The 11,739-nt window shown below is 38.9% G+C and overlaps 2 non-coding genes across 2 annotated transcripts; one reads left to right on the forward strand and one right to left on the reverse strand.

Annotated features, from left to right (window-relative positions):
- LOC147944299 (small nucleolar RNA R71) lies at positions 1-107 on the reverse strand. Its single transcript, XR_015558715.1, has one exon. It is a non-coding gene; the product is annotated as a small nucleolar RNA R71 (small nucleolar RNA).
- Positions 108-9,065: 8,958 nt separating this feature from the next.
- On the forward strand, positions 9,066-9,139 carry TRNAI-UAU (transfer RNA isoleucine (anticodon UAU)). Its single transcript has one exon. It is a non-coding gene; the product is annotated as a tRNA-Ile (tRNA).
- Positions 9,140-11,739: the final 2,600 nt, after the last annotated feature.

The raw sequence follows: 11,739 nt of genomic DNA on the forward strand, positions 1-11,739 counted from the left end.
AGATTGAGGAATGAAATTTCTGGGTTTGCTCAAAGAAACAATGAAAGCTTTTGTGAAGCTTGGGAGAGGTTCAAAGGATTTCAGACTCAGTGTCCCCACCATGGCTTCAGCAATGAGTCACTCCTTAGCACCTTGTATAGAGGAGTGCTTCCCAAAATCAGGATGCTTCTTGACAAAGCCTCTAATGGCAACTTCCTCAACAAGAATGTGGAAGAAGGCTGGGAATTAGTTGAGACCTTGCTCAGTCAGATGGCAACTATAATGAGAACTATGACAGAACCATAAGGTCCACCTCCACTGACCAAGAGGACAAATACAAGAAGGATTTGAAGATGGTCAATGAGAAGCTTGATAAGATCCTCCTTAGCCAACAAAAGTCCATTCACTTCATTGGTGAAGAAGAGGTTCAAGTTCAAGAAGGGGAGAATAAGTATGCTGAGCTCTGTTATGTGCAAAACCAAGGTGGATTCAAAGGCTACAACCAAGGAGGGTTCAAGAACAACAACCTCTCCTATAGAAGCACCAATGTGGCCAATCCACAAAACCAAGTATACCCACCTCAACAACCTCAACAGCAACAAAACTATGTCCCCAAACAACAACATCAAGTGTTCCAGCCTCAGTTGTGTCCCCCACCAAGGTTTCAGACTAACCAAGGCCAAGAACAAGACTTAAGAGCTATGATGCAACAGTTGTTGATTGGGCAAACACAAGGAAAGATTGAGGAAGCCAAGCAGTTTGCTGAATTGAATCAAAGGCTCACATCCCAGTATAATGACCTGAACATGAAGTTTGAAGGTCTCAATTATAGAGTGAAGTATATGGAGAGCAACATCGCCTCTACTTCTGCTCCTAAACCAAACCAACTCCCTGGAAAAGCTGTTCAAAATCCAAGGGAGTTCACTGCCAAAGCCATCCATATCTCTGATGAGGAAGTCACTAAGGACAGTGATGTTCAAGATGGGGAGGATTGGTCAGTTATTGAAGCTTTGAGTGAAGTTTGTGCAGAGAAATCTGAATCCGCCATTGCACTCGACCAGGTACTCGAGCAAGCACTCGACCGAGTGCCTGATCGAGTGGTCGATTGAGCTGAAGGATCAGGAGCTGTTAAACCTGCTAAGTACATTCCTCCCGCTTACAAACTACCTCTACCATTCCCTGGACGTTTCAAAGCACAGAGGATCAAGGAATTAAGGGAAATAATTGAGAAAAAAAAGATGTTGGCTAAGCAACAAGAGGATGAGAAAGCTTTGAAGGAAGAGGTTGTGGTTGAGAAACAAGAAGAAGTGATGGCCATTCAAGAGATCATCATTGCTTATCAAGAAGAGGAGCGAGGACCTGCCTTGGAACAGTATGAACCATATCCTCTCTATAGAATTTTTTTGCTTGATTTGTCAAAGAAGAAGGCTCAAGCTCAAGATGAGAAGGATCTTGAGGACCTTGGAGGAGTGATCATCCCAATTAAGCTTAAGGATCCAGGGCCATTCTATCTGCCTTGCACACTCAGCTACCTCCATTACAACCAGTGCCTATGTGACTTGGGAGCATCAATCAGTGTGATGCCATACTCCATAGCACAAAAGCTTGGGCACACTGATTTCAAGTCCACCAACCTTCATGTATGCCTAGCTGATGGGTCAAATAGAGATGTGGTTGGCAAGTTGGAGAACATTCTAGTGAAGATAGGGAGAGCAAGGGTTCACACTGATTTTGTGGTTCTAGAGATGGATAAGGAGCCTGAAGATCCTATCATTCTTGGGAGGCCATTCTTAGCCACTGTTGGAGCAGTCATTGATGTCAAGGAAGGGCTTTTGACCTTGAATATTGCTGAAGGTATAGCTATGAAGTTCAACATCTATAACCCAACCAACCTTCCTACCATTGATGATCAACCATTCACTATAGAGGAAAAAGGTGGTCAAGAAGGTTTAAGTGATAAAGCTACTCCAAAGGCTGAGCTCTCTCTTCAAGAATATTATGTGGAAAATCTTAAGAGGTCAGTTCAAGAGTTGACTGATATGGTTGAGGAGCTCCAAGTCAAGCTAAACAAGAGGTCTTTGAGGAAAGCAAGACCAAGGCTCAAAATCAAGAAGAAGTATGGTTTGTGTGTTAAGGGTGAGGTGATCAAGGATCAACTTCACAGTGATCAAGAGGTTCCAGGGAGGATTTCATCACCTCTTTGGTATCTAGACCAAGTCTAAGAAGGAAACCAAAGTCAAGCTTAGTGACTTTAAACAAGCTCACTAGGGAGGAAGTCCCTAAGGTATCTTTTGTAAATATGGTTTAATTTCCTTGTAGTTTTGATGTGTTTTCTTTTATATTTGTGTTGGACAGGCTTTTTAATAAAAGTGTAGATGCGTAAGGAGAGATTTGAACTTGGAGAAGGAGAAACGCAAGCCCACTCGACCAGCCCACGAGAGGTACTCGACCGAGTTGGCAAATAAGTAAGGCCCATTTGATCATCATTTCCCTAGCACGATCGAGTGGAGGGAAGAACAAGAAGAAAATTTTGAATTTTCAAAATTTGGTCAATGAGCTCGACCGTGTACAGTCGAGTATGGGGTCGAGTGGCAGCAAAAAGCAGGTGAAAGATTCCCATTTCAAATTTGAATAGTATGGACGCTCCACCCTTGTCCCCTTGTCCCCTTAGCTTCTTTAAATAGGACTTGCACGATCCTATATCTCTCACACTTTCTCATTTGCTCAAAACAACTAAATTCAAGCTTTAAAATCTCTCTCAAAGTTCATCTTTTGCTAAAGCTTAGTTCTTTCAAGTTTTTGGGTCACTAACCTATTAACTTTGAGCTTTGAGTCTATTCCCTTCAGTTCTGTTCAAAAATGTCTTCAAGAATGACCAGGAAATCTCAATAAGAGGCTGCAACCTCCATGGAATGTGGTGATGATGGCCTTGAATCAAGAGGAAAATCTGGGAGAACCACTCGACGCACCACTCGAGCTAGCACTCGACCGAGTGGTGGTCGAGCTGACCGATCGAGCCAGATGCCGTATCCAAGGAGTGATTCAGTTGAGGAAGATCCTGAGAGGACTGAAAGTGAGGAAGAAAGGGAGCCAACCCTTAATGAGTTCATGAGGAGACACAAGGCCAAAGGGAAGAGGCCAGCAGTTGAGGTTGAACAAGAGGAGATTGAAAGTGAAAGTGAGGAAGGAGATGAGGAAGAAGAGCTAGAGGATGATGGAGAAGCAGAATCTTGTGGGTTGTCAAAGAGGCAGCTTTATGATGCTTTCATGAGAATGGAGTTCTTGGGGACTAGATATCCTCACAAGGAAACCATGGAGAAGCTTGCCATTGATGAAGATGTGGAGTTTCTTTTTGAGAAAAGTAACTTAACCAAGTTCAAGGGGCTTTGCATGGAGGGCTACCAAGAAGAAAGTTGTGAGTTTCTAGCCACTGTCAAGCTGCACACATATGCAAGGAAGGATCCTGAGGTTGGAGCTGGTCACATTTCCTTCACAATCAAGGGGAAGAAGCATGAGCTTTCTATGAAGAAGATAGCAAATGTGATTGGTTTTGAAGTTGGGAGCAATAGAATCTTGATGATACCAAGAGAGGAGCTCTATTCTATTTGGGAAACCATTGGGGACAACAGACTCTACTCATCCTCCAATTCCAAGAGTTCAAGGATAAGGAGCCCAGTCATAAGATACTTCCACAAAGCTCTTGCCAACACCTTCTTTGCAAGGAAGGAAACTAGGAATATCAATGAGGGAGAGCTTAAGATGATTGATATGACTCTCAATGGGATCATCCTCAAGGAAAGAGATGGAACCATTATCCTTGGGAGCACTGTAGAGACTGATCTTGCAATGGTGCTCATAGACCATATGGTATACTTGAGAAGTTGGGTAGGTAAGTTAGAGAATAAAGGCTCAAGAGGAGCACTAACCATTGGAGGCATCATTACTTCAATCCTACAAGCTGTCAAGGTCCCACTTAGAGGAGAAAGGGTCTCACCAAGATGGATTGACTCAAGCTACCTCACCTCTACTCTCATCCTAGCCAAGGAGATGCATCAAGGGAACCACATCTTCAACTTTGAGCTTCCAACACTTGGGAAGAAATAATTGATCTTGCCTAACCAAGAGCTCACCACCATTCAAGAAGGAGCCAACATTGACTTTTGGCCAGCTGAAGAGTACTTGTTTGGTGGGACAGTTCAACCTAGAGTTGAAGAAGCTGGGAATGCACAAATGGCTGATGGGGAAGAGCAATTCTACTTTGAGGATTATGAGCCCAACCCAAAGGATAGTAGAGGAGTGAGGGAGAATAGCAAGAGGTTGACACTTTTGCAAAAGTGGAGCAAGTGGCATGGGAAGAGGTTTGATAAGCTGAAGAAGAAGGTGACCAACATGGCTAAGTCTATCAAGGGCTTAAAGAAGGAGATTGCTGAGTTGAAGAGTGGGAATTCTTTACCTACACCATCAAGCCCTTTGAGGAGAAGTAGCTCAACTAGAGCAGTTTCAAGAGTTGCAAACCCTTTGGAACCAGCTAGAGCTTTAATGTATGAGCCAAATCAGAGGAAGATGAGCTCAAGTACCCAAGAACAACAGTTTTCGAGGCACTCGACCGGGTCACTCGAGCACCCACTCGACCGAGCACCCCCGACGTACTCGACCGAGTTCCAGCCCAGATCACCTTATGGCTTCCCACTTCCAGCTGCTTATCCAGGCTATCCAGGTTACCCTCCCATCCCACCACAATACTTCATGGATCCAGCTCTCTACCAGCAGTTTTGCCAGCGGCAAGGTCAACATTTTGACACACGCGGTCGAGCTCGACCCCCCCACTCGAGCACGCACTCGACCGAGTGCTGGTCGATCGCCGTCGTCGAGCTGCCCCAATCTCTATCTCCAAGTCACCAAGAAGACCCCTACTACTCCTTTGACAGAATGCAAGAGGATGTGGACAACTTCTTCAACAACCCTTGAGGTACCACTATCACCTTTACTTGTAAATATCATTGCATTTGAAATTGTGTTTTGTTTTTAGTCTTGAAACCTCTTACAAATTTCTTTCACACAAGGGACTGTGTGATTTAAGTTTGGGGGAGGGTTTGAGATAGCATTTGACATTGTGTTTTGTGTTCTTATTTCAAATTTTTAGCATCTCATAGTAGTATTTGCATAGAATCTAAGGCATAGAAAAACCCTAAAAATTTGAAAAAGTTTTCCAAAAAATCTTTATAAAAAAAAGTGTGTTCATGTAGTTTGCATTGCATATTAGGATCTTGCTTAGCATGTTTCATTTAAGATTGTGTAATATTTGCATTAGGGATCTATGATGAGTATTTCCTTGTTAGCTTGCTTATTCACTAGACTAGGATCAATGCCCAAGTTAATAGTACTTTGATGCTAGTTGAGTAGTTAGAAGCATAAGATTGAACCAAGCCTTGAATTCCTGCATTGCATTTGGTCTAAATTGAAGCATGTTGTGATTTGACACCATTTCCTATTTATAAGAACCTAATATTGAATTTCAATTATCAATGTGTGCATTGCTTTAAACTCATGGATACCATATACATATTTGGATCATCTTTCTCCTTTTTACCACTCTTGTTGATCCAAGTAGCTGATTTCCTCATTAAGAATCAGTTTCCCTACCCCTTAACCAACCCTTCTTTCAAGCCATGTTTATTCTTGTGTGTGTGAGGCCTATTTTTGGGATTGAGCATGGTAGAAAGTGTTAGGTTTGAACTGACAAGAGTAAAGCCATGTGTAGTTCTAGTTTGCATTCTTCAAACTAGATAGGACTAGGTGGTTCACTTGTTGGGTTTGGGACTTGGCTGTTTTGAAAAGAAAAGAGGAAAAAGAGAAAGAAAAAGGGTAGAGTCTTTAAGAGGAGAATGAGTTTAAGCAAGGTCTAGTGAAAGGATGGGAAGTAAAATTTTATTAAGATGGTTCTAGTTAAAGAAAAGAAAAGAAAGAAAAGAAAAGTCTAGCAAAAAGCTTGTATGTCTTAAGAATAAGAAGAAAAGAGAACCATAGCAAATAAGTAAGAATCCCCCATCCCACTAGAAAGATCAAATAAGAAACCTCTCCTAAGACTTGAAAACCAAAAGAGAAAAGAAGAAGTTAAAGGGTAGCAATAGGATCATTTGGGTTTAGATTGATAGGATAAACACTTTGGGTACCTTTGGGTAGACAAGGTTTTGTTCTTGTATGTGTCTAAGTGTTCTTACCTTTAGCATTCTTCTAAAGCTCAATCCATTTTATGAGAGAACCTTGATATTGATAAGCCCCACTCTTAAAAAGAGACCATCATTGTCTCAAAAACCTTTATCTCCTAGCCAAATGAGTCTAAGCATTGCATATAATTGATTCATGTTCTTGATTAATGAATGTTAAAGGAAATGGTTGATTTGAATGCATGTGGATATCTAAGGCTCAAATCAGTAAAGGTTGTGATATGCTTGTCTAAAATCCTTAAGTACAGCTCATTAAACTTGCATCATAGTACTAGTAACTTGGACATTGATTCTAGATGGTCTATTTGCAAGCTTTAGGAGCTGAGATCCTACTTTCAAACCTCACCTACCTTCTTATGTCTTGTTTATTTGCTTGAGAGCAAGCAAAGACTAAGTTTGGAGGTGTTGATGTTCATTATTTTACCATGTTTTCCCTTAGTTTATTCACATCTTTTGTATCTTTTGCTATCCATTTTTACCATTATTGCATAGCTTTAGGACTAATCATGCATTAGAGTTTATTTGCATTGCATTTTGCATCTTTTCATGCATAATCAGGTGATTTTGGAGCTTAAGGAGCATGGAAGCATTGCTAAGGAGAAGTGAGGCAATCATGAAGGGAAAGCAAGAGAGTTAAGGCTGAAGAACCAAGGTCCAGACTCCAACTCGACCCCACACTCGACCAGACACTCGATCGTGTGCAGAGGAGGACTCGACCGAGTGGAGGAAGCAGAGGAAAAGCCAACTCGACCAGCCACTCGACCAAGCACATGGTCGAGTTGACCGAGCCGTTGACTATTTTGTCTTTTAGTATTTTTAGGGCTTCCACCTCCTCTCCTATATAAAGCTTTGTACCTGTAGCCACCAAAGAGTGCAGCTTTTTAGAATAGTCAGAAACTTAGTTTTACCCTTTTGGGAATTATTCCTTTTGCACTTTTATTTTTCTTTGATCTTGTACTTGTTTTAGAGGAAGAACAAAGAATCTCTCAAAATTGTTGGTTCCATAACTTTCAATATATTGAGAATTTGAGTTTGATTCCTTTTTCATTATTGTAGATCTCTGTCTTATCTTTTATTTGATGCAAGTTTCGAGTTTTTCTGGGTTTATGATTTTGATGTTCATCATGTGTTCTTGTGAGTAGTAGCTTAGGATCTTGAGGATGGGTTAGGCTGGGCTATGTTTGAGGTTTGTTTGCTTTGGTCAAGCTTAATTGTGGTAAATCCGGTGGGTTTTTATCGTGAGCTCCTTTCGCGAGTCGATACCTCAGTGGTTATTTGCGTTTAGTGCTAGTTGTAGGCTTGTAGAATCTCTTCTAGGGTAGATGTTCTTAATGCTAATCCTGAACTGAGAAGTTAGGGTTTGATTTCAAGCATCTTAGCATCACACCAATATTTAAGGAGCATAGATAAAGCTAGATCTTGAGCTTACCATTAGGCTTGCTAAGAGATTAGAGGTCTTGTTTGGTATGAGACATATTGCTTAATGCCTGCTTGTGTAGATTCTTTTCTTTGTGAGAACAAGTCTAGAGATGCATGAGTTTGATTGTTTCTTGCCATGAGAGTGGATTAAACTTGTCTTAGATTTATATGTCTAGAGATTAGCTCAAAGTTTGCTTGAGATTTGTTGACCAAGTTATATAACCTCAATCATTAGTCCAGCCCATGAATCCCTCCTTAAGGCCTTCCTTGTTTATTGATTTTTAAGTCTTAATCCTGCTGTTTGATTGTTGTTCGATTTGTTCTTGTGTTGCTCTGTTTTTCTTGTATTGCTCTGTTTCACGGATTTGTCCAGCTCGACCCTGCACTCGATCTACACTCGATCGAGTGCTTGCTCGAGTTCATCCCCAGAACTCTTGTTTATGATTTGTAGTTATCCTGTCTTATCTCTAGTCTCAGACTATTTGCATTTCTGTTGCATTTACTTATTTTCCTGTTTATTATTGTCTTGTATTAGTTCATTAGTATAGTTTCTATTTCTGTTCTAGTTTTATTTTAGTGACAATCATTCTGTTCCATTTGCATTCAGCATCTAGTTCTAGTAGTTTTACTTTCTGCTCTTTACATTTCATTAATAGGATTGTTAGTGACAAACATCATTTGCATATTTGGCTTAACTTAGGCTCATATACACATCCTGATTGTTCACAACCCTCAGATTGGATTGACACCTCTTGTACTACAATTGCATAAGGGGAATTGAAACACCCTGCCCCCATTCATTTCATATCTCACTATTGCATACATCCATCAATCCATACCACCAACAAAGTGTGTTTCACCTCTGTAATCATCTCCTTTACGGCATCAACCATCACCAGATCACACTCTTTCCTGCCAGATCACACTATCTATGTTGTATATCCATTGCCATCATTGATGCGTACAAAAAAATTTTAAATGTGAGGAATGAGACATATGGTCCCGTAGCTCACTTGGTTAGAGCGTTGGTCTTATGAGCCGAAGGTCGCGAGTTTGAGCCCCTCCAAAACCAAATTTTGATACCAATCTCACTCTCTTTGATGGATTTTATTGATATAATCAAAATGTGTGCTTAAATGGATCACAATGACTATGGGTTACAGTATCAATATGTCTCTTTAATGGAATTTATAAATATAACTATTTTATCTATTTTTCTCTAATTTCACTCATTTTGGAAGTTTGCCTCACCATTTTATGTAGGATTTTCCGGTGTTTCTGTTACACCTTCTGTCATAAGTTCCACTGTAATCACCTCCTTTATGGCATCAACCATCACCATATCACACTCTTTCTCGTCGGATCACACTATCTATGTTATATATCCATTGTCATCATTGATGCGTACAAGAAATTTAAAATGTGAGGAATGAGACATCTGGTCCCGTAGCTCAGTTGGTTAGAGCGTTCATCTTATGAGCCGAAGGTCGCGGGTTCGGTCCCCGTTGGGACCAAAATTTGATACCAATCTCACTCTCTTTGATGGATTTTATTGATATACCTATTTTATCTATTTTCCTCCAATATCACTCATTTTGGAAGTTTTGCGAGAAGTCATTGTAACCACCTCTTTCATGGCGTCCACCATCACCAGATCACAGTCTTTCTTGTCGGATCATACTATTTATGTTGTGTATCCATTGCCATAATTGATGCATACAAGAAATTTAAAATACAAAGCATCTGTTGTAGCTCAATAAGTTAGAGCATTGGTCTTATGAACCGAAGGTTGCGGGTTAAAGCCTCGTTGAGACCAAACTTATTAAGTCTTCATGTTGAAATAATCATTCGTCAAACCTTGCTATCAAAATGACCATGTGTTACTATACGAATATCTCTCTGTGACGGATTTTACAAATATACCCATCTTATCTATTTTCTTCCAAAGTCACTCATTTTGAAAGCTTTGCCATAACACATTGGTGCAGGATTTTAATTTTACGGTATCTCCTTTACACGTGTCGGCATAAGCTCCATTGTAACCACCTCTTTCATGGCGTCCAACATCCCAAGATCACACTCTTTCTAGCCGGACCACATTGTCTATGTTGTGTATTCATTGCTACCGTCAATGCAACCACCTCGACTTCTTCCACAGCTGGTTTCTCTTGAGGAAATTCTCTCAATCTTTGTGGATGACAATAAAAGAGAGATCAAAGATATGAATCTACTTTTCACGAGAATTCATCTCAAAATGCACCATTTACACTAAATTCACATTCATCTAACTTTTTAGTAGGGCCCATGTAGTAGATGAATAAATAGTACTAGTTTTAGATGAAAGTGTTCCTCCTAACCAATACGAGAGGAATGAGAGGAATGGGATGGAAAGTAATTCTTTCCACTTTATGTTATTCCTCTAATTTTTAATCACACTCCTTCCCAACAAGTTTGCTACCATGATAGCTATCTTCATGGATCTCATGCACTTTCTATTGGAGTTTGACTGTGATGAAATCTACATTTTCTAAATGTCAATCCCCAAATTTCATGTAATTTTTTTTTCATGCAATGAATTTTTTACTTTTAACATGTTATTTTGCTTAACTCGCTAAATCCTTCAATTTATCACGCAATGTTACGTGCTATATTTTTTTATAATATAGCACGTAATTCCATTAGATACCCTTGTCAATATCACACATTTCATGCTATTTTATCAACTCTGGCCCGTTTTCTATCACCAAAATCACGATTCAAGACCAATGACTATACATATTTCATGTCATTTAAAAAAAAATCATTGTGTTTTTAAAATAACACTTGAGTTCTTCTTGATAGTATGATGTTTTTCCATAATTCATGTTTTATTATAAAATCCCTTAGATCTTCTCTCTTATCCTCTTCGGTCTATGCCGTACTTCTCCATGTTTTTTACAGTAAATATCCATCTTGATGAGAGGTTTACTCTTCTTCTCGCAGGAGTTTTTTCACTCTTTGTAAGGGACTTAGTTAATTGTGTTTATATTTTATGATTTTTTTCATTGAGTTATTTTCGTGGTCAATACTTTTTCAAGAGAATTGACGTATTTTTAAACCATAAAAGTATTAATAGACTAAAAATCCCAAATATATTTTTAAAATTATATATATATGTACGGTTTATTTCAAATTAAAATAAATAAACTATATGTACAGTCCGACTTTTAACGTAACAAATATTTTCAATTATAAACGCTTTCAAATATGCTACTATACCAATTCACCTTAAGCCGATACCAAAAACACCATACCGGTCTATGAATCCAGAGTCAACTCAACTTTCCCAATTAGATAAATGAAAGAATAAGAAACAAAAAGGTAATAGTAAATGACCAAAGGAAAATGGAATTGCAAATAGAATCAAAAATCAATTTGCTTAGCCACACTTTTGGACTTCAGAGGCATAAGAATGGGAAAAGGGGGACTCAACCTATCGGACAAGTTGAAATTTAGAGAAAAGTGAAGCTAACAGACTTATCATATATAGGTTTTAGGGGTTGGGACTGAAGAGCCTATAAAAACAAAAAGATTTTCCAATGCTTGTGTACACAGTGTGACCACATTTCACCTATCACAAAACCAAATTACTCTGGGTATTTTGCTAATCCGACACTTTTAGGTTGTTGAATTGTTTTCAAAGAGTAAGCTCTCTTTGTTAACTCTTTAAAAAGACTAGATACAGAAAGACTAAAATTCAATTTCCGTAAAAATAATCATTTTTTTCCTTCGAGTCAATAGGTAAACGGTATATGGACTAGATAAACCAAAATTCATTAATTGCAAACCTTACCAAATTGGTCATAATTAATCTTTTCCTAGCAAAATAACATTAATTGGTCTAAGGGTTACAAACTTACGCCAAAATAAAAAGGACTAATAAGTAACATATAATTTATTTTATAAAATATTATCTTAAAGCCATAAAAATAATTGTATCATTATAAGCTGCTCCGTATATTTATCTATTGGTAGAAAAATGATATTTTACATGGTGACATGATTTTCCCCAAAAAAAAAAAAAAAAATGGTGACATGATCAATTAACAACAATTATGTGTGATGGCAAAGTATA

Source organism: Camelina sativa, chromosome 5 (assembly GCF_030686135.1).
Source record: "Camelina sativa cultivar CO46 ecotype springtype chromosome 5, ASM3068613v1".
Lineage (NCBI taxonomy): Eukaryota > Viridiplantae > Streptophyta > Magnoliopsida > Brassicales > Brassicaceae > Camelina > Camelina sativa.